This window comes from Oncorhynchus masou, unplaced genomic scaffold (assembly GCF_036934945.1).
Source record: "Oncorhynchus masou masou isolate Uvic2021 unplaced genomic scaffold, UVic_Omas_1.1 unplaced_scaffold_3847, whole genome shotgun sequence".
Taxonomy (NCBI): Eukaryota; Metazoa; Chordata; class Actinopteri; order Salmoniformes; family Salmonidae; genus Oncorhynchus; species Oncorhynchus masou.
The window spans coordinates 2,390-28,117 of NW_027010249.1; the positions used below are offsets into that span (position 1 = coordinate 2,390).

General features: G+C 42.6%; 1 pseudogene; it reads right to left on the reverse strand.

The window, feature by feature from the left end:
* Nucleotides 1-2,995: 2,995 nt before the first annotated feature.
* Nucleotides 2,996-25,494, reverse strand: LOC135534705 (kinesin-associated protein 3-like; annotated as a pseudogene).
* Between the last annotated feature and the right edge of the window lie 234 nt (nucleotides 25,495-25,728).

Here is a 25,728-nt window from a genome sequence, read left to right on the forward strand (position 1 = left end):
CACCATATAAACTAGACCCTGTCCCACTACCATAAAACTAGACCCCTGACTCTACCCCTGACCCACCACCATATAAACTAGACCCCTGACTCTACCCTGACCCACTACCATATAAACTAGACCCCTGACTCTACCCCTGACCCACCACCATATAAACTAGACCCCTGACCCACTACCATATAAACTAGACCCTGACTCTACCCCTGACCCACTACCATATAAACTAGACCCCTGACTCTACCCCTGACCCACCACCATATAAACTAGACCTGACCCACCACCATATAAACTAGACCCCTGACTCTACCCCTGACCCACCACCATATAAACTAGACCCCTGACTCTACCCCTGACCCACCACCATATAAACTAGACCCCTGACTCTACCCTGACCCACCACCATATAAACTAGACCCCCACTCACTACCATATATAAACTAGACCCCTGACTCTACCCCTGACCACCACCATATAAACTAGACCCCTGACTCTACTCCTGACCCACCACCATATAAACTAGACCCTGACTCTACTCCTGACCCACCACCATATAAACTAGACCCCTGACTCTACCCCTGACCACCACCATATAAACTAGACCCCTGACTCACTACCATATAAACTAGACCCTGACTCTACTCCTGACCCACCACCATATAAACTAGACCCCTGACTCTACTCCTGACCCACCACCATATAAACTAGACCCCTGACTCTACCCCTGACCCACTACCATATAAACTAGACCCCTGACTCTACCCCCTGACCCACCACCATATAAACTAGACCCTGACCCACCACCATATAAACTAGACCCCTGACTCTACTCCTGACCCACCACCATATAAACTAGACCCCTGACTCTACCCCTGACCACCACCATATAAACTAGACCCCTGACCCACCACCATATAAACTAGACCCCTGACTCTACTCCTGACCCACCACCATATAAACTAGACCCTGACTCACTACCATATAAACTAGACCCCTGACTCTACCCCTGACCACCACCATATAAACTAGACCCCTGACTCACTACCATATAAACTAGACCCCTGACTTACCCTGACCCACCACCATATAAACTAGACCCCTGACTCTACCCCTGACCACCACCATATAACTAGACCCCTGACTCACTACCATATAAACTAGACCCCTGACTCTACCCCTGACCCACCACCATATAAACTAGACCCTGACTCTACCCCTGACCCACTACCATATAAACTAGACCCCTGACTCTACTCCTGACCACCACCATATAAACTAGACCCCTGACCCACCACCATATAAACTAGACCCCTGACCCACCCACTACCATATAAACTAGACCCTGACTCTACCCCTGACCCACCACCATATAAACTAGACCCTGACTCTACCCCTGACCCACTACCATATAAACTAGACCCCTGACCCACTACTATAAACTAGACCCCTGACTCCACCCACCATATAAACTAGACCCCTGACTCTACCCCTGACCCACCACCATATAAACTAGACCCTGACTCTACCCCTGACCCACCACCATATAAACTAGACCCCTGACTCTACCCCTGACCCACCACCATATAAACTAGACCCCTGACTCTACCCCTGACCCACCACCATATAAACTAGACCCCTGACCCACCACCATATAAACTACACCCCTGACTCTACCCTGACCCACCACCATATAAACTAGACCCCCTGACTCTACCCCTGACCCACTACCATATAAACTAGACCCCTGACTCACCCACCACCATATAAACTAGACCCCTGACCCACTACCATATAAACTAGACCCCTGACCCACCACCATATAAACTAGACCCCTGACCACTACCATATAAACTAGACCCCTGACTCTACTGACCCACTACCATAAAACTAGACCCCTGACTCTACCCCTGACCCACCACCATATAAACTAGACCCCTGACTCTACACCACCATATAAACTAGACCCCTGACCCACTACCATATAAACTAGACCCCTGACCACCATATAAACTAGACCCCTGACTCACTGACCATATAAACTAGACCCCTGACTCTACCCTAGACTGACCCACCACCATATAAACTAGACCCCTGACCCACCACCATATAAACTAGACCCTGACTCTACCCCTGACCACTACCATATAAACTAGACCCCTGACTCACCCCTGACCCACCACCATATAAACTAGACCCCTGACTCACCCCTGACCATATAAACTAGACCCCTGACTCACCCCATACCCCTGACCCACCACCATATAAACTAGACCCCTGACCACCCTGACCACCACCATATAAACTAGACCCTGACCCACCACCATATAAACTAGACCCCTGACTCTACCCCTGACCCACCACCATATAAACTAGACCCCTGACTCTACCCCTGACCACTACCATATAAACTAGACCCCTGACCCACCACCATATAAACTAGACCCCTGACTCTACTCCTGACCCACCACCATATAAACTAGACCCTGACTCACTACCATATAAACTAGACCCCTGACTCTACCACCATATAAACTAGACCCCTGACCCACCACCATATAAACTAGACCCCTGACTCTGCCCTGACCACCATATAAACTAGACCCCTGACTCTACCCCTGACCCACCACCATATAAACTAGACCCCTGACCACCACCACCACCATATAAACTAGACCCCTGACCCACTACCATATAAACTAGACCCCTGACCCACCACCATATAAACTAGACCCTGACTCTACCCTGACCCACCACCATATAAACTAGACCCCTGACTCACTACCATATAAACTAGACCCCTGACTCTACCCCTGACCCACCACCATATAAACTAGACCCCTGACCCACCACCATATAAACTAGACCCCTGACTCTACCCTGACCCACCACCATATAAACTAGACCCCTGACCCACCACCATATAAACTATCTCCCCTCCTCTCCTTTCCCTTGCTCTTACCCTCTTCCTCACTTATTCCTCTCTCAATCCCTCTCTTACCATATCATTCTTGTTCTCCAGGAAGATGCTGAGTTTCTTGAGGAAGACACCACCAGCACCAGTAGTTCCTCGTTCTCCCGGTCCAGGGTCTTCACCAGCATGTGGACGATGTTCTTGTTTCTCATCTTCAGCTCTGTCCTGGTGTCCTCAGCCAGGTTCAACAACAGGTACAGAGCAACTAGAGGAGAGGAGGACAGAGATGCTAAATGCCCCCTCAGCTACACAGGGAAGAGAGTGAGATGCTAAATGCCCACTCAGCTACACAGGGGAGGAGGACAGCGATGCTAAATGCCCACTCAGCTACACAGTGGAGGACAGAGATGCTAAATGCCCATTCACAATGGAGGACACGATGCTAAATGCCCACTCAGCTACACAGTGGAGGACAGAGATGCTAAATGCCCACTCAGCTACACAGGGAGGACAGAGATGCTAAATGCCCACAGCTACACAGGGGATGAGGACTGAAATAAATGCCCACTCAGCTACACAGGGAAGGAGGACAGAGATGCTAAATGCCCACTCAGCTACACAGTGGAGGACAGAGATGCTAAATGCCCACTCAGCTACACAGGGAAGGAGGACTGAGATGCTAAATGCCCACTCAGCTACACAGGGGAGGACGACAGAGATGCTAAATGCCCACTCAGGGAAGGAGGACAGAGATGCTAAATGTCCACTCAGGAAGGAGGACAGAGATCCTAAATGCCCACTCAGCTACACAGGGGAGGACTACAGAGATGCTACACTCAGGAAGGACTAAATGTCCAGGGAAGATGCTAAATGCCCACTCAGGGAAGGAGGACAGAGATGCTAAATGGGAAGGAGGACAGAGATGCTAAATGCCCACTCAGCTACACAGGGAAGGAGGACAGAGATGCTAATGCCCACTCAGGGAAGGGACAGAGATAGTAAATGCCACTCAGGGAAGGACAGAGATAGTAAAGGAGGACAGGAGAGATGCCCACTCAGCTACACAGGGAAGGAGGACAGAGATGCTAAATGCCCACTCAGCTAAATGCCCACTCAGCTACACAGGGAAGGGAGGACAGAGATGCATTCCATTTCAAATACATTACATTTTACAGAGCTGTCCAGAGTTAGGGGTTAGACTGTGGGGTTAGGGGGTTAGACTGTGGGGTTAGGGGTTAGACTGTGGGGTTAGGGGGTTAGACTGTGGGGTTAGGGGGTTAGACTGTGGGGTTAGGGGTTAGACTGTGGGATTAGGGGTTAGACTGTGGGGTTAGGGGTTAGACTGTGGGGTTGGGGGTTAGTGTGGTTAGACTGTGGGGTTAGGGGTTAGACTGTGGGGTTAGGGGTTATTAAAGTTAGGGGTTAGGGGTTATACTGTGGAATTGGGGGTTGAGACTGTGGGGTTAGGGGTTAGACTGTGGGGTTGGGGGGTTAGACTGGGGGTTAGGGGTTAGACTGTGGGGTTGGGAGTTAGACTGTGGGGTTAGGGTTAGACTGTGGGGTTAGGAGTTGAACTGTGGGGGTTAGGGGTTAGACTGTGGGGTTGGGAAATTTGAACTGTGGGGTTAGGGATTGAACTGTAGGGAGTTGGAGCTGGGGGGTTGGGGGTTGGGCCTGTGGGGTTGGGGGTTAGACTGTGGGGTTAGGGGTTAGACTGTGGGGTTAGGGGTTAGACTGTGGGGTTAGGGGGTTAGACTGTGGGGTTGGGGGTTAGACTGTGGGGTTAGGGGTTAGACTGTGGGGTTAGGGGTTATCACTGTGGGGTAGACTGTGGGGTTAGAGGTTGAACTGTGGGTTAGACTGTGGGATTAGGGGTTAGACTGTGAGTTTAGGGTTTAGACTGTGGGGTTGACCTATTGGGTTGGGGGTTAGACTGTGGGGTTAGGGGGTTAGACTGTGGGGTTAGCGGTTAGACTGTGGGGTTGGGGGTTGAACTGGGGGTTAGGGTTAGACTGTGGGGTTAAGGGTTAGACTGTGGGGTTAGGGGTTAGACTGTGGGGTTAGGGAGTTAGACTGTGGGGTTAGGGGTTAGACTGTGGGGTTAGGGGTTATAGTGTGGGGTTGGGGGTTAGACTGTGGGGGTTAGGGGTTATACTGTGGGGTTGAGGGGTTAGACTGTGAGGTTAGGGGTTAGACTGTGGGGTTAGGGGTTAGACTGTGGGGTTAGGTTTAGACTGTGGGGTTGGGGTTAGACTGTGGGGTTAAGGGTTAGACTGTGGGGGTTAGGGGTTAGACTGTGGGGTTAGGGGGTTAGACTGTGGGGTTAGGGGTTAGACTGTGGGGTTAGGGGTTAGACTGTGGGGTTAGGGGTTAGACTGTGGGGTTAGGGGTTAGACTGTGGGTTTAGGGGGTTAGACTGTGGGTTAGACTGTGGGGTTAGGGGTTAGACTGTGGGGTTAGGGGTTAGACTGTGGGGTTAGGGGTTAGACTGTGGGGTTAGGGGTTAGACTGTGGGGTTAGGGGTTATACTGTGGGGTTAGGGTGTTATACTGTGGGGTTAGAGTGTGGGGTTAGGGGTTAGACTGTGGGGTTAGGGGTTATAGTGTGGGGTTAGGTTAGGGGTTAGACTGTGGGGTTAGGGGTTATAGTGGGGATTGGGGGTTAGACTGTGGGGTTAGGGGTTAGACTGTAAGATGTTGGGGTTAGGGGTTGTAAGTTAGGGGTTAGACTGTGGGGTTAGACTGTGGGGTTAGGGGGGTTAGGGGTTATAGTGTGGGGTTAGGGGTTAGACTGTGGGGTTAGGGTTAGACTGTGGGGTTAGGGGTTAGACTGTAGGGTTAGGGGGTTAGACTGTTGGGGGTTATACTGTGGGGTTAGAGTGTGGGGTTAGGGGTTAGACTGTGGGGTTAGGGGTTAGAGTGTGGGGTTAGGGGTTGACTGTGGGATTAGGGGTTAGACTGTGGGGTTAGGGGGGTTAGACTGTGGGGTTAGGGGTTAGACTGGGGTTAGGGGGGTTAGACTGTGGGTTAGGGGTTAGACTGTGGGGTTAGACTGTGGGGTTAGGGGTTATGTGTGGGGTTAGGGGTTAGAGTGTGGGGTTAGGGGGGTTAGACTGTGGGGTTAGGGGTTAGACTGTGGGGTTAGGGGTTAGACTGTGGGGTTAGGGGTTAGACTGTGGGGTTAGGGGTTAGACTGTGGGGTTAGGGTTATAGTGTGGGGTTAGGGGTTAGACTGGGGTTAGGGTTGACTGTGGGGTTAGGGGTTAGACTGTGGGTTAGGGGTTAGACTGTGGGGTTAGGGGTTAGACTGTGGGGTTAGGGGTTAGACTGTGTTAAAGGGTTATAAAGTGGGTTAGGGGGGTTAGACTGTGGGTGTTAGGGGTTAGACTTTAGGGTTAGACTGTGGGGTTAGGGGTTAGACTGTGGGGTTAGGGGTTAGACTGTGGGGTTAGGGGTTGAACTGTGGGGTTAGGGTTAGACTGTGGGGTTAGGGGTTAGACTGTGGGGTTATACTGTAGTTAGGGGTTGGGACTGTGGGGTTAGGGGTTAGACTGTGGGTTAGACTGTGGGGTTAGGGTTGACTGTGGGGTTAGGGGTTAGACTGTGGGGTTAGGGGTTAGACTGTGGGTTAGGGGTTAGACTGTAGGGTTAGGGGTTAGACTGTGGGGGTTAGACTATGGGGTTAGACTGTGGGGTTAGGGGTTAGACTGTGGGGTTAGGGGTTAGACTGTGGGGTTAGGGGTTAGACTGTGGGGGTTAAGGGTTAGACTGGTACCTCTCAGCAGCTGCTCCTGTTTCACCAGTAGTCCCTGGTACTTCTTAAAGGCCTTCTCATGTTCCTTCCTCAAGGCCTGGTTGTCAGGGTCGTCTTCACGTAGTTACAGTCAAGGAAGGGTTCTGATTGACAGACTGAAGGGGGTACATGGGGAACTGACACACCTTGGGACCAGCATGCATTTCCCACAGCAGACGTTCTCATCACATAGAAAACATCTGTTGTAGGAAATGAATGCTTAGAAAAACCCGTGAAGAGGTGTTCAATGTCAGTCCTAAACACTTCTGGTTCTCATCCTCTCCTAATCAGGGACAGATTCAGACCTGGGACACCAGGTGAGTGGAATTAACTACCAGGTAGAAACAAAAATCAGAAAACTGACAGTGAACAGCCATGCAGAGGATATAAATCTTCTAACCCAGACACTAACCCAGACCCTAACCCCAGACCATAAACCTAACCCAGACCATAAACCTAACCCAGACCATAAACCTAACCCGGAAAATAAACCCTAACCCAGACCCTAACCCAGAACCTAACCCAGAACCAGACACTAACCCTAACCCAGAACCTAACCAGACCTAATCCTAACCCCAGACCCAGACACCAACCCAGACCCAGACACTAACCCTAACAGACCCTAATCCTAACCCTAACCCAGGCCATAAACCCGAACCCAGGCCATAAACCCTAACCAGAACATTAACCCTAGCCCAGACCATAAACCCTAACCTTAAACCAGAACCTAACCCAGACCCAGACACTAGCCCTAACCCAGAACCTAACCCAGACCCAGACACTAACCTAGACCCAGACATAACAGACCCAGACCATAAACCAGACCATAAATCCTAACCCAGACGATTAACCTTAACCCAGACCCTAACCCAGACACTAACCCTAACCCAGAACCTAACCCAGACCCTAACCCAGATCCAGACCATAAACCCTAACCCAGACACTAACCCTAAACCAGAACCTAACCCATACCCTAATCCTAACCCAGACCCTAACCCAGAACCTAACCCAGAACCTAACCCAGAACCAGACACTAACCTAGACCCAGACACTAACCCAGACCCAGACCATAAACCAGACCATAAATCCTAACCCAGACGATTAACCTTAACCCAGACCCTAACCTCCAGACACTAACCCTAACCCAGAACCTAACCCAGACCCTAACCCAGATCCAGACCATAAACCCTAACCCAGACACTAACCCTAAACCAGAACCTAACCCATACCCTAATCCTAACCCAGACCCTAACCCAGAACCTAACCCAGAACCTAACCCAGAACCAGACACTAACCCTAACCCAGAACCTAACCAGACCCTAATCATAACCCAGACAGACACCAACCCAGACCCAGACACTAACCCTAACCCAGAACCTAATCCTAACCCTAACACAGGCCATAAACCCTAACCCAGACCATAAACCCTAACCCAGAACATTAACCCTAACCTTAAACCAGAACCTAACCCAGACCCAGACACTAACCCTAACCCAGAACCTAACCCCAGACCCTAATCCTAATTCAGAACCTAACCCAGAACCTAACCCAGACCCAGACACTAACCCAGACCCTAACCCAGACCATAAACCAGACCATAAACCCTAACCCAGACCATTAACCCTAACCCAGAACCTAACCCAGACACTAACCCAGACCCAGACCATAAACCCTAACCCAGACACTAACCCTAAACCAGAACCTAACCCAGACACTAACCCATACCCTAATCCTAACCCAGACCCTAACCCAGAACCTAACCCAGACACTAACTCATACCCTAATCCAGACCCTAACCCAGAACCAGACCCTAACCCAGAACCTAACCCCCGACCCAGACCATTAACCCTAACCCACACAGTAACCCTAACCCAGAACCTAACCTAGACCCTAATCCTAACCCTAACCCAGACACTAACCCTGACCCAGACCCTAACCCAGACCATAAACCGTAACCCAGACACTAATCCAGACACTAACCCAGACCATAAACCCTAACCCAGACACTAACCCAGACACTAACCCAGACACTAACCCAGACACTAACCCAGACACTAACCCAGACCCAGAGCCTGAAGTGAAGGATATATGTCCTGGTCTTCTTCTGCAGTTCGTCCTGCCAGAGGTCGTATCTCTTCAGTTCGTGTTCCATGACATTCATACACAGCGCTCCGATTTTATAGTGGGTCACCAGCCCATGGAACTGGGAGAAACTACATGGAGATAGAAGGTTTAGGGTTAGAGGATTAATACTGATATACTATAGGGTTAGAGGATTAATACTGATATACTATAGAGTTAGGGGGATTAATACTGATATACTATAGAGTTAGGGATTAATACTGATATACTATAGGGTTAGAGGATTAATACTGATATACTATAGAGTTAGAGGATTAATACTGATATACTATAGAGTTAGAGGATTAATACTGATATACTATAGAGTTAGGATTAATACTGATATACTATAGGGTTAGGGGATTAATACTGATATACTATAGGGTTAGAGGATTAATACTGATATACTATAGAGTTAGGGGATTAATACTGATATACTATAGAGTTAGGGGATTAATACTGATATACTATAGAGTTAGAGGATTAATACTGATATACTATAGAGTTAGGGATTAATACTGATATACTATAGAGTTAGATTATACTATAGAGTTAGAGGATTAATACTGATATACTATAGAGTTAGAGGATTAATACTGATATACTATAGAGTTAGAGGATTAATACTGATATACTATAGGGTTAGGGGATTAATACTGATATACTATAGAGTTAGGGATTAATACTGATATACTATAGGGTTAGAGGATTAATACTGATATACTATAGAGTTAGAGGATTAATACTGATATACTATAGAGTTAGAGGATTAATACTGATATACTATAGAGTTAGAGGATTAATACTGATATACTATAGGGTTAGAGGATTAATACTGATATACTATAGAGTTAGAGGATTAATACTGATATACTATAGAGTTAGAGGATTAATACTGATATACTATAGAGTTAGAGGATTAATACTGATATACTATAGAGTTAGAGGATTAATACTGATATACTATAGAGTTAGAGGATTAATACTGATATACTATAGAGTTAGAGTTAATACTGATATACTATAGAGTTAGGGGGATTAATACTGATATACTATAGAGTTAGGAGGATTAATACTGATATACTATAGAGGATTAATACTGATATACTATAGAGTTAGGGGGATTAATACTGATATACTATAGAGTTAGAGGATTAATACTGATATACTATAGGTTAGAGGATTAATACTGATATACTATAGAGTTAGGATTAATACTGATATACTATAGAGTTAGAGGATTAATACTGATATACTATAGAGTTAGAGGATTAATACTGATATACTATAGAGTTAGAGGATTAATACTGATATACTATAGGGTTAGAGGATTAATACTGATATACTATAGAGTTAGAGGATTAATACTGATATACTATAGAGTTAGAGATTAATACTGATATACTATAGGGTTAGAGGATTAATACTGATATACTATAGGGTTAGAGGATTAATACTGATATACTATAGAGGATTAATACTGATATACTATAGAGTTAGAGGATTAATACTGATATACTATAGGGTTAGAGGATTAATACTGATATACTATAGGGTTAGAGGATTAATACTGATATACTATAGAGATTAATACTGATATACTATAGAGTTAGAGGATTAATACTGATATACTATAGAGTTAGAGGATTAATACTGATATACTATAGAGTTAGATGATTAATACTGATATACTATAGAGTTAGAGGATTAATACTGATATACTATAGAGTTAGAGGATTAATACTGATATACTATAGAAAGTTAGAGGATTAATACTGATATACTATAGAGTTAGAGGATTAATACTGATATACTATAGAGTTAGAGGATTAATACTGATATACTATATAGTTAGAGGATTAATACTGATATACTATAGAGTTAGGATTAATACTGATATACTATAGAGTTAGAGGATTAATACTGATATACTATAAGATTAGGATTAATACTGATATACTATAGAGTTAGAGGATTAATACTGATATACTATAAGATTAGGATTAATACTGATATACTATAGAGTTAGAGGATTAATACTGATATACTATAAGATTAGGATTAATACTGATATACTATAGAGTTAGGATTAATACTGATATACTATAGAGTTAGAGGATTAATACTGATATACTATAGAGTTAGGATTAATACTGATATACTATAGAGTTAGAAATTAATACTGATATACTATAGAGTTAGAGGATTAATACTGATATACATAGAGTTAGGATTAATACTGATTATACTATAGAGTTAGAGGATTAATACTGATATACTATGGGTTAGAGGATTAATACTGATTAATACTGATATACTATAGAGTTAGGGGATTAATACTGATATACTATAGAGTTAGAGGATTAATACTGATATACTATAGAGTTAGGGGATTAATACTGATATACTATAGAGTTAGAGGATTAATACTGATATACTATAGGGTTAGAGGATTAATACTGATATACTATAGAGTTAGAGGGGATTAATACTGATATACTATAGGTTAGGGGATTAATACTGATATACTATAGAGTTAGGGGATTAATACTGATATACTATAGAGTTAGAGGATTAATACTGATATACTATAGAGTTAGAGGATTAATACTGATATACTATAGAGTTAGAGGATTAATACTGATATACTATAGGGTTAGAGGATTAATACTGATATACTATAGAGTTAGAGGATTAATACTGATATACTATAGAGTTAGAGGATTAATACTGATATACTATAGAGTTAGAGGATTAATACTGATATACTATAGAGTTAGAGGATTAATACTGATATACTATAGAGTTAGAGGATTAATACTGATATACTATAGAGGATTAATACTGATATACTATAGAGGTTAGGGGATTAATACTGATATACTATAGAGGATTAATACTGATATACTATAGGGTTAGGATATACTATAAGATTAGGATTAATACTGATATACTATAGAGGATTAATACTGATATACTATAGGGTTAGGGGATTAATACTGATATACTATAGAGGATTAATACTGATATACTATAGGAGGGGGATTAATACTGATATACTATAGAGTTAGAGGATTAATACTGATATACTATAGGGTTAGAGGATTAATACTGATATACTATAGAGTTAGAGGATTAATACTGATATACTATAGAGTTAGAGGATTAATACTGATATACTATAGTTAGGTTAGGGGATTAATACTGATATACTATAGAGTTAGAGGATTAATACTGATATACTATAGAGTTAGAGGATTAATACTGATATACTATAGAGTTAGGGGATTAATACTGATATACTATAGAGTTAGAGGATTAATACTGATATACTATAGAGTTAGGGGATTAATACTGATATACTATAGGGTTAGGATTAATACTGATATACTATAGAGTTAGAGGATTAATACTGATATACTATAGAGTTAGAGGATTAATACTGATATACTATAGAGTTAGAGGATTAATACTGATATACTATAGAGTTAGAGGATTAATACTGATATACTATAGGGTTAGGGATTAATACTGATATACTATAGAGTTAGGGGGATTAATACTGATATACTATAGAGTTAGAGGATTAATACTGATATACTATAGAGTTAGAGGATTAATACTGATATACTATAGAGTTAGAGGATTAATACTGATATACTATAGAGTTAGAGGATTAATACTGATATACTATAGAGTTAATACTGATATACTATAGGATTAATACTGATATACTATAGAGTTAGAGGGTTATTAATACTGATATACTATAGAGTTAGAGGATTAATACTGATATACTATAGAGTTAGGGATTAATACTGATATACTATAGAGTTAGAGGATTAATACTGATATACTATAGAGTTAGAGGATTAATACTGATATACTATAGAGGATTAATACTGATATACTATAGAGTTAGAGGATTAATACTGATATACTATAGAGTTAGATTAATACTGATATACTATAGAGTTAGAGGATTAATACTGATATACTATAGAGTTAGAGGATTAATACTGATATACTATAGGGTTAGGATTAATACTGATATACTATAGAGTTAGAGATTAATACTGATATACTATAGAGTTAGAGATTAATACTGATATACTATAGAGTTAGAGGATTAATACTGATATACTATAGAGTTAATACTGATATACCATAGAGTTATTAATACTGATATACTATAGAGTTAGAGGATTAATACTGATATACTATAGAGTTAGAGGATTAATACTGATATACTATAGAGTTAGAGGATTAATACTGATATACTATAGAGTTAGAGGATTAATACTGATATACTATAGAGTTAGAGGATTAATACTGATATACTATAGAGTTAGAGGATTAATACTGATATACTATAGAGGGGATTAATACTGATATACTATAGAGTTAGATTAATACTGATATACTATAGAGTTAGATATACTATAGGATTAATACTGATATACTATAGAGTTAGAGGATTAATACTGATATACTATAGAGTTAGATTAATACTGGATTAATTAATACTGATATACTATAGAGTTAGAGGATTAATACTGATATACTATAGGGTTAGATTAATACTGATATACTATAGAGTTAGGATTAATACTGATATACTATAGAGTTAGGATTAATACTGATATACTATAGAGTTAGAGGATTAATACTGATATACTATAGAGTTAGAGGATTAATACTGATATACTATAGAGTTAGAGGATTAATACTGATATACTATAGAGTTAGAGGATTAATACTGATATACTATAGGTTAGAGGATTAATACTGATATACTATAGAGTTAGAGGATTAATACTGATATACTATAGAGTTAGAGAGTTAGAGGATTAATACTGATATACTATAGGGTTAGAGGATTAATACTGATATACTATAGAGTTAGGGATTAATACTGATATACTATAGGGTTAGGATTAATACTGATATACTATAGAGTTAGAGGATTAATACTGATATACTATAGAGTTAGGATTAATACTGATATACTATAGGGTTAGAGGATTAATACTGATATACTATAGAGTTAGAGGATTAATACTGATATACTATAGAGTTAGAGGATTAATACTGATATACTATAGAGTTAGGGGATTAATACTGATATACTATAGAGTTAGATTAATACTGATATACTATAGGGTTAGAGGATTAATACTGATATACTATAGGGTTAGAGGATTAATACTGATATACTATAGAGTTAGATTAATACTGATATACTATAGGGTTAGAGGATTAATACTGATATACTATAGAGTTAGGGGATTAATACTGATATACTATAGAGTTAGATATACTATAGGGTTATTAATACTGATATACTATAGAGTTAGAGGATTAATACTGATATACTATAGAGGAGGATTAATACTGATATACTATAGAGTTAGAGGATTAATACTGATATACTATAGAGTTAGAGGATTAATACTGATATACTATAGGGTTAGAGGATTAATACTGATATACTATAGAGTTAGAGGATTAATACTGATATACTATAGAGTTAGAGGATTAATACTGATATACTATAGAGTTAGAGGATTAATACTGATATACTATAGAGTTAGATTAATACTGATATACTATAGATTAATACTGATATACTATAGAGTTAGAGGATTAATACTGATATACTATAGAGTTAGATTAATACTGATATACTATAGAGTTAGAGGATTAATACTGATATACTATAGAGTTAGAGGATTAATACTGATATACTATAGAGTTAGAGGATTAATACTGATATACTATAGAGTTAGAGGATTAATACTGATATACTATAGAGTTAGAGGATTAATACTGATATACTATAGAGTTAATACTGATATACTATAGAGATTAATACTGATATACTATAGAGTTAGAGGATTAATACTGATATACTATAGAGTTAGAGGATTAATACTGATATACTATAGAGTTAGAGGATTAATACTGATATACTATAGAGTTAGAGGATTAATACTGATATACTATAGAGTTAGAGGATTAATACTGATATACTATAGAGTTAGAGGATTAATACTGATATACTATAGAGTTAGAGGATTAATACTGATATACTATAGAGTTAGAGGATTAATACTGATATACTATAGAGTTAGAGGATTAATACTGATATACTATAGAGTTAGAGGATTAATACTGATATACTATAGGGTTAGAGGATTAATACTGATATACTATAGAGTTAGAGGATTAATACTGATATACTATAGAGTTAGAGGATTAATACTGATATACTATAGAGTTAGAGGATTAATACTGATATACTATAGAGTTAGAGGATTAATACTGATATACTATAGAGTTAGGATTAATATACTATAGATATACTATATACTATAGAGTTAGAGGATTAATACTGATATACTATATAGAGTTAGAGGATTAATACTGATATACTATAGAGTTAGAGGATTAATACTGATATACTATAGAGTTAGAGGATTAATACTGATATACTATAGAGTTAGAGGATTAATACTGATATACTATAGAGTTAGAGGATTAATACTGATATACTATAGAGTTAGAGGATTAATACTGATATACTATAGAGGATTAATACTGATATACTATAGAGGATTAATACTGATATACTATAGAGGATTAATACTGATATACTATAGGGTTAGGATTAATACTGATATACTATAGAGTTAGAGGATTAATACTGATATACTATAGAGTTAGAGGATTAATACTGATATACTATAGAGTTAGAGGATTAATACTGATATACTATAGGGTTAGAGGATTAATACTGATATACTATAGAGTTAGAGGATTAATACTGATATACTATAGAGTTAGAGGATTAATACTGATATACTATAGAGTTAGAGGATTAATACTGATATACTATAGAGTTAGAGGATTAATACTGATATACTATAGAGTTAGAGGATTAATACTGATATACTATAGAGTTAGAGGATTAATACTGATATACTATAGGGTTAAGGATTAATAATGATATACTATAGAGTTAGAGGATTAATACTGATATACTATAGAGTTAGAGGATTAATACTGATATACTATAGGGTTAGAGGATTAATACTGATATACTATAGAGTTAGAGGATTAATACTGATATACTATAGGGTTAGAGGATTAATACTGATATACTATAGAGTTAGAGGATTAATACTGATATACTATAGAGTTAGAGGATTAATACTGATATACTATAGAGTTAGAGGATTAATACTGATATACTATAGAGTTAGAGGATTAATACTGATATACTATAGGGTTAGAGGATTAATAATGATATACTAGACTAAATATACTATAGTATAGGTCAACTGTATAGGCCACGGAACTGGGAGAAAGTAGGGACAGAACAGGGGACAAGCAATTCATATACTGGAGGAACACTACTACACAAATGGCACTCTTTTTCCTGTATAATCAGTGGTGACATTTCCTGTATAATCAGTGGTGACATTTCCTGTATGATCAGTGGTGACATTTCCTGTATAATCAGTGGTGACATTTCCTGTATGATCAGTGGTGACATTTCCTGTATAATCAGTGGTGACATTTCCTGTATGATCAGTGGTGACATTTCCTGTATGATCAGTGGTGACATTTCCTGTATGATCAGTGGTGACATTTCCTGTATGATCAGTGGTAACCTGTCATTCAGGGCAGGTGGGGCATGTTATTTTGGCCTTAATACGTGTCACAGATCAATTTACAAACCATGTTTAAACAAATCTATATATCATCAAGTTAATAAAGTCGCATACAAACATGGTCTCTTTTTTGCGTTCTTGAATAAGGCATTTCCAAAACACAGGTGTTTCAGCTCAACTCAATGCATTCTGTGGTGGTGGGCCAGCCAGTGGAAAATACGGAGCGCAGGGTTGGTAATGTTCTCTAGTTGCGCGTGATTGGCTCAGCGTTCTGTCACTCATGGAGACACTACGTCACCGCAACATCTACAGGGAGAGCTCAAAATTCAAGCCCCTTGGGTGCTGCCATAGAGTTACATTAGAAGTGCCCATCCAAGAAGGCTCAAGGTCATTGGCCACAGACAAAAGACGTCAAATCTACAGTCGCTTTGATTGGACTGTTGACATCAAGCTCGACAAGCAGTCATCATGAATCAAGTCGACAATCAACTTGCAAATCCTTTTCAATCCTTGTCATATGAAGAGAAATCACGAAGAAAAAGTATAGTATCGGTGCTCATCGGCCATAAACATTACACAGGCTCCGTGGCGAACTGCAAGCATTGTAAAGCAAACATTAGCCTGCTATTCAGTGGAGTGGGTGTGTGGCCAAGTCTGGGTTTAAGGGTCTCTTTTCCAAGCGAAAGGATAAACATTCAACATTGGCGTGCTGCTCATCCAGCATGACTTCTGCTGCGTTCAAAACAACTGGAAACTCAGAACTGGGAACTGTCAGACTTCAGTGAGTTCAAGACAACTGGGAACGAGCTCCGACTGGGAAAATACGTTTTGAATGGTCATCCAATTCGGGATTCCAAGTCGGAACTCGGACATCTTTCTAGAGCTCTGACCTGAAGATCACTGATATCATGTTTCAACCTTTGTTTGCCAGTTGTCTTGAAAGCACCATTGTGTGCCGCCCCTATGGGACTCCCAATCGAACCAGGGACTGTAGGGCTGGGCGTCTCAGGCTCTATCTGATCCTCCTCTCCACCCTCTCAGGGCTGGGCGTCTCAGGCTCCATCAGATCCTCCTCTCCACCCTCTCAGGGCTGGGTGTCTCAGTCTCTATCAGGTCCTCCTCTCCACCCTCTCAGGGCTGGGCGTCTCAGTCTCTATCAGATCCTCCTCTCCACCCTCTCAGGGCTGGGCGTCTCAGTCTCTATCAGATCCTCCTCTCCACCCTCTCAGGGCTGGGCGTCTCAGGCTCTATCAGGTCCTCCTCTCCACCCTATCAGGGCTGGGCGTCTCAGTCTCTATCAGATCCTCCTCTCCACCCTCTCAGGGCTGGGCGTCTCAGGCTCCATCAGATCCTCCTCTCCACCCTCTTAGGGCTGGGTGTCTCAGTCTCTATCAGGTCCTCCTCTCCACCCTCTCAGGGCTGGGCGTCTCAGGCTCTATCAGATCCTCCTCTCAGGGCTGGGCGTCTCAGTCTCTATCAGATCCTCCTCTCCACCCTCTCAGGGCTGGGCGTCTCCAGGCTCTATCAGATCCTCCTCTCAGGGCTGGGTGTCTCAGGCCCTATCAGATCCTCCTCTCCACCCTCTCAGGGCTGGGCGTCTCAGGCTCTATCAGATCCTCCTCTCCACCCTCTCAGGGCTGGGTGTCTCAGGCTCTATCAGATCCTCCTCTCAGGGCTGGGTGTCTCAGACTCCATCAGATCCTCCTCTCCACCCTCTCAGGGCTGGGTGTCTCAGTCTCTATCAGGTCCTCCTCTCCACCCTCTCAGGGCTGGGCGTCTCAGGCTCTACCAGATCCTCCTCTCCACCCTCTCAGGGCTGGGTGTCTCAGGCTCTATCAGGTCCTCCTCTCCACCCTCTCAGGGCTGGGCGTCTCAGGCTCTATCAGATCCTCCTCTCCACCCACTCAGGGCTGGGTGTCTCAGGCTCTATCAGATCCTCCTCTCCATCCACTCAGGGCTGGAGGTCTCAGGCTCTATCAGATCCTCCTCTCAGGGCTGGGTGTCTCAGGCTCTATCAGATCCTCCTCTCCCACCCTCTCAGGGCTGGAGGTCTCAGGCTCTATCAGATCCTCCTCTCCACCCACTCAGGGCCGGGCGTCTCAGGCTCTATCAGATCCTCCTCTCAGGGCCGGGCGTCTCAGGCTCTATCAGATCCTCCTCTCAGGGCTGGGGCGTCTCAGGCTCTATCAGATCCTCCTCTCCACCCTCTCAGGGCTGGGCGTCTCAGGCTCTATCAGATCCTCCTCTCCACCCTCTCAGGGCTGGGCGTCTCAGGCTCTATCAGATCCTCCTCTCCACCCTCTCAGGGCTGGGCGTCTCAGGCTCTATCAGATCCTCCTCTCAGGGCTGGGTGTCTCAGGCTCTATCAGATTCCCCTCTCCACCCTCTCAGGGCTGGGTGTCTCAGGCTCTATCAGATCCTCCTCTCCACCCTCTCAGGGCTTGGCGTCTCAGGCTCTATCAGATCCTCCTCTCAGGGCTGGGTGTCTCAGGCTCTATCAGATCCTCCTCTCTATCCTCTCAGGGCTGGGTGTCTCAGGCTCTATCAGATCCTCCTCTCCAACCTTTCAGGGCTGGGCATCTCAGTCTCACACTCTTGGATTTCAGCCTACCCGTGGAGAAAATCTGTGTCTGCACCATGTACTCTCACTACTGGTGTCCCCCAGGGCTCGCTTCTAGGCCCTCTCCTCTTCTCTCTATAGACCAAGTAACTCAGCTCTGTCAAATCCTCACATGGTCTCTCCTATCACTGCTATGCAGATGTCACTCAAGGTGGCGTCATGCTTCTTTGCGTGCCTGGCAGATACCCCAGCTTGGATATTGGCCCACCGCCTCAAGCTCAACAAGACAGAGCTGCTCTTCTTCCTGGGGAAAGCCTTCCTGCTTCAAGACCTCTCCATCACGGTTGACTCCAAGGTGTCCCCCTCCCAGAGTGTAAAGAGCTAAAACCCCACCTTTAGCTATCAAAGCTAAAACCCACCTTGAGCTCTCAAAGCCCGAACCCACCTTTAGCTATCAAATCTAAAACCCACCATTAGCTATCAAAGCTAAAACCAACCTTTAGCTATCAAATCTAAACCCCACCATTAGCTATCAAAGCTAAAACCCCACCTTTAGCTATCAAAGCTAAAACCCACCTTTAGCTATCAAAGCCCGAACCCACCTTTAGCTATCAAATCTAAAACCCACCATTAGCTATCAAAGCTAAAAACCACCTTTAGCTATCAAAGCTAAACCCCACATCTGCTGTCCAAGATAAATCTCACCCACGTTCCAGTTGGAAACAGAATAATTCAGGCCTCAGAGAAAACAACTCTCAGAATCCGGTTATTTTCATCCTTTAATGGTCCTGTGACAGCGGCCCGATGTAGCTGGTAACTTAATCACTGCTTTCTGAGAAAATGTTTGGAGCGTTTTGGTGGTTTATTTTAGACAATCACCCCTTTTCTGTTCTGAACCAGATGAAGCAATTCGACAACAGGATAATGACAGCGCAGACAGTTTATTTAATTTTTCTCCTCTGAATAAAATAATAGACTTGTATTCATTAGAAGTTCTGTGTTTCTCTAGTAGAGAAGTAGACTGTATTGGATATACACTGCTCAAAAAAATAAAGGGAACACTAAAATAACACATCCTAGATCTGAATGAATGAAATATTCTTATTAAATACTTTCTTCTTTACATAGTTGAATGTGATGACAACAAAATCACACAAAAATGATCAATGGGTAATCAAATTTATCAACCCATGGAGGTCTGGATTTGAAGTCGCACTCAAAATTAAAGTGGAAAACCACACTACAGGCTGATCCAACTTTGATGTAATGTCCTTAAAACAAGTCAAAATGAGGCTCAGTAGTGTGTGTCGCCTCCATGTGCCTGTATGACCTCCCTACAACGCCTGGGCATGCTCCTGATGAGGTGGCGGATGGTCTCCTGAGGGATCTCCTCCCAGACCTGGACTAAAGCATCTGCCAACTCCTGGACAGTCTGTGGTGCAACGTGGTGTTGGTGGATGGAGCGAGACATGATGTCCCAGATGTGCTCAATTGGATTCAGGTCTGGGGAACGGGCGGGCCAGTCCATAGCATCAATGCCTTCCTCTTGCAGGAACTGCTGACACACTCCAGCCACATGAGGTCTAGCATTGTCTTGCATTAGGAGGAACCCAGGGCCAACCGCACCAGCATATGGTCTCACAAGGGGTCTGAGGATCTCCTCTCGGTACCTAATGGCAGTCAGGCTACCTCTGGCGAGCACATGGAGGGCCGTGCGGCCCCCAAAGAAATGCCACTCACACCATGACTGACCCACCGCCAAACCAGTCATGCTAGAGGATGTTGCAGGCAGCAGAACGTTCTCCACGGCGTCTCCAGACTCTGTCACGTCTGTCACGTGCTCAGTGTGATCCTGCTTTCATCTGTGAAAAGCACAGGGCGCCAGTGGCGAATTTGCCAATCTTGGTGTTCTCTGGCAAATGCCAAACGTCCTGCACAGTGTTGGGCTGTAAGTACAACCCCCACCTGTGGACGTCGGGCCCTCATACCACCCTCATGGAGTCTGTTTCTGACCGTTTGAGCAGACACATGCACATTTGTGGCCTGCTGGAGGTTATTTTGCAGGGCTCTGGCAGTGCTCCTCCTGCTCCTCCTTGCACAAAGGCGGAGGTAGCGGTCCTGCTGCTGGGTTGTTGCCCTCCTACGGCCTCCTCTACGTCTCCTGATGTGCTGGCCTGTCTCCTGGTAGCGCCTCCATGCTCTGGACACTACGCTAACAGACACAGCAAACCTTCTTGCCACAGCTCGCATTGATGTGCCATCCTGGATGAGTTGCACTACCTGAGCCACTTGTGTGGGTTGTAGACTCCGTCTCATGCTACCACTAGAGTGAAAGCACCGCCAGCATTCAAAAGTGACCAAAACATCAGCCAGGAAGCATAGGAACTGAGAAGTGGTCTGTGGTCCCCACCTGCAGAACCACTCCTTTATTGGGGGTGTCTTGCTAATTGCCTACAACTTCAACCTGTTGTCTATTCCATTTGCACAACAGCATGTGAAATTTATTGTTAATCCGTGTTGCTTCCTAAGTGGACAGTTTGATTTCACAGAAGTGTGATTGACTTGAAGTTAAGTGTTCCCTTTATTTACATTTACGTCATTTGGCAGACGCTCTTATCCAGAGCGACTTACAAATTGGTGAATTCACCTTATGACATCCAGTGGAACAGCCACTTTACAATAGTGCATCTAAATCATTTAAGGGGGGTGAGAAGGATTGCTTTATCCTATCCTAGGTATTCCTTAAAGAGGAATATTTTTTTGAGCAGTGTATAATAAAGTTGAATAAGATTAACAGCAGGTGGCAGCCTTCAATAAGCCTGAATAGAGTTGAAGCATTTACACTCCACTAACACAGAATGGAACAACAGAAAAGCAAAAGGCCTTCTGGGTAAAGCCGTCTTATAAAGTATCAGATGGGGCGGCAGGTAGACTAGCAGTTAGAAAGGCCAGCTAGCAACCGATGGGTTACGAGTCAACAGGATAAAGTGGTCTGTCCAAAATCTCTCTCTCCCCTCTCCTACCTCTTCTCCCTCTCTTCTCCCCTCCCCTCTAGTATTTACCTGGAGAAGCAGAAGAAAACATAGATGATGGTGGTGGCAAGCTCAACACTCTGCTTCCAGTCCTCCCGCAGCACTCTGGCCAGGGCTCCTAGAGCCGTTTCTACAGGACAGAGAGACAGACACACAAACAGAACCTTAGACATACGGACCAGAGCAGGGCCACTGTCCTGATGGTTTACACTTTAATGCAATGTTATGCCTTCTCCGTCTCTCCCCCTCTCCTTACCATTCTCTAGTAGTTCCTCCAGGTTGACAGGGTTCCTGGCCAGGTGTAGGATGAGTGTAGCCCCTTTCACCTTCTCCTCCATACCTTCATACAGCAGCTCTACATACTCTTCCACCTTGTTGATGTTAGCCTCCTCATCTATCTAGAACAGAGACACCATGTTGACATTAGCCTCCTCATCTATCTAGAACAGAGACACCATGTTGACATTAGCCTCCTCATCTATCTAGAACAGAGACACCTTGTTGACATTAGCCTCCTCATCTATCTAGAACAGAGACACCATGTTGACATTAGCCTCCTCATCTATCTAGAACAGAGACACCATGTTGACGTTAGCCTCCTCATCTATCTAGAACAGAGACACCATGTTGACATTAGCCTCCTCATCTATCTAGAACAGAGACACCATGTTGACGTTAGCCTCCTCATCTATCTAGAACAGAGACACCATGTTGACGTTAGCCACCTCATCTATCTCGAACAGAGACACCATGTTGACATTAGCCTCCTCATCTATCTAGAACAGAGACACCATGTTGACATTAGCCTCCTCATCTATCTAGAACAGAGACACCATGTTGACATTAGCCTCCTCATCTATCTAGAACAGAGACACCATGTTGACGTTAGCCTCCTCATCTATCTAGTCAAATGTATTGTTATGATTATTAGCATTGTTGACGTTAGCCTCCTCATCTATCTAGTCAAATGTATTGTTATGATTATTAGCATTGTTGATGTTAGCCTCCTCATCTATCTAGTCAAATGTATTGTTATGATTATTAGCATTGTTGATGTTAGCCTCCTCATCAATCTAGTCAAATGTATTGTTATGATTATTAGCATTGTTGATGTTAGCCTCCTCATCAATCTAGTCAAATGTATTGTTATGATTATTAGCATGGTTGATGTTAGCCTCCTCATCTATCTAGAACAAAGATACCATGTTGACGTTAGCCACCTCATCTATCTAGAACAGAGACACCATGTTGACGTTAGCCTCCTCATCTATCTAGTGAAATGTATTGTTATGATTAGTAGCATTGCTGAAGCTAACTACTCACCTCCATTCCTTCAAATGGAGTTAGGTCTCTAGGTTTCACCACTCTCTTCTCTGCTGCAGAGAAATGGAATGATTCACTGTTTAGCATAGAACTAAGCTGTTATAGCATAGACCTTACAGAGGAATGCATCACTGGTTAACATAGAACTAAACTGTTATAGCATAGACCTTTCAGAGGAATGATTCACTGGTTAACATAGAACTAAACTGTTATAGCATAGACCTTACAGAGGAATGCATCACTGGTTAACATAGAACTAAACTGTTATAGCATAGACCTTACAGAGGAATGCATCACTGGTTAACATAGACCTTACAGAGGAATGCATCATTGGTTAACATAGAACTAAACTGTTATAGCATAGACCTTACAGAGGAATGCATCACTGGTTAACATAGAACTAAACTGTTATAGCATAGACCTTACAGAGGAATGCATCACTGGTTAACATAGAACTAAACTGTTATTGAATAGACCTTACAGTAGAATGACACAATAACTGTTTCATAAACTATGGAGTTGACCTATAGTTATCTGTGGTATGTGTTTCAGAGGGGACAGTTGATTTCGATGCTCACCTTTCCCGCTGGCCTTCTTGCGGTTCTGTAGATAGAAGAGCAGCTGCTCCACCTCTGACAGCTTGGAGGGATGGATGAGTTTACACTCCTCAACCACCTTACGGGCCAGGGCTGCAACGTCTGTGTTCGTATTCAGGCTCTTCAGACGAATACTGACAGGGACGGAGTGAGACAGTACAGTAGAATGTAATCGAGGGGAATAGAATCGAGGGGAATAGAATAGAGAGGAATAGAATAGAGGGGAATAGAATAGAGGGGAATAGAATAGAGGGAATAGAATAGAGGGGAATAGAATAGAATAGAGAGGAATAGAGGGGAATGGAATAGAGGGGAATGGAATAGAGAGGAATAGAGGGGAATGGAATAGAGGGGAATAGAATAGAGAGGAATAGAGGGTAATGGAATAGAGGGAATAGAATAGAGAGGAATAGAGCGTAATGGAATAGAGGGGAATAGAATAGAGAGGAATAGAGGAATGGAATAGAGGGGAATAGAATAGAGAGGAATAGAGGGTAATGGAAGAGGGGAATAGAATAGAGAGGAATAGCGGGGAATGGAATAGAGGGAATAGATTAGAGAGGAATAGAGGGGAATGGAATAGAGGGGATTAGAGAGGAATAGAATAGAGAGGATTAGAGAGGAATAGAATAGAGAGGATTAGAGAGGAATAGAGGGGAATAGAATAGAGAGGATTAGAGAGGAATAGAGGGAATAGAATAGAGAGGAATAGAGGGGAATAGATTAGAATTAGCCTAGCTACATTTCCCCAGCCACATCTCTCAGTTTACCAAAGAAAGTGGCAGAGCCAGACTATTTAAATCACAGACCAAAACACCACATAATATTTACACCGTTTGTTGACTGTGCTGAAACCATGCTTACATCTTCTGACACTTCTTGCGGTCTCCCAGCATCTCGTCTCCGGTCTCTCCAAGGATGGTCGCCTCCACCTCATACTGAACAACCAGGGCTTTCTCTGTAGGGTGCACGTCCAGGCTACCACCCTTCACTTTCCTGCGGTCATCATAAGGAAGAATAAAATATTTTCGTTAACTTTTCATTTTAAAATGTACCTTAGAATCAACTAACTTGGCCGCATTTGACTGCAATGCATAAATATGACAGCTAGCTAGCGAGGCTAACATTGTCCACACCCATTGATGGGATGGACTGAGATTTGTTCTCTATCACAGCTGTTGTTGAAGTTACCGCATCCGGGCAGATACAAAACAACATTATTAACAACAACACAATGTCTACATCTAACATTTTATCTTTAAGTAACAAAATAAGTAGGCTACTGTAGGCTAGCTAGCTATACGATTAGCATGCAAATGAACTAGCAAGGTGGTATGCTGCTATAGCATGATAAGGCTTTCCATTATTAACATTCTCAGCGAGATACAGAACAGGTTGACGAAATGACAACTTCATCTTTACCGTTTCAGATAGCGTGCATCCTCCGACTGCATCTTATGCTCTTTATATGAAACCAGAAGATGCCTTTTTTTAAATAGAATCACAGCGAAAATCACTGACTAGGAAACTGTTGACCTCAAGTGGCAGTGATATTAGAATGAACTATCTTTCCCAGAATGCATTGTGCTGGAAAGAGGAAAAGGGCTGGTTTGACACCTTGGTGTTCTTGTGCGCTCTCTACAGGCAAGACACGGTGGTGCAGAAAAATTAAGAATTAACAGTTCATTCTATGACTGGTTTGAGAGTGAAGGGTGGTAAC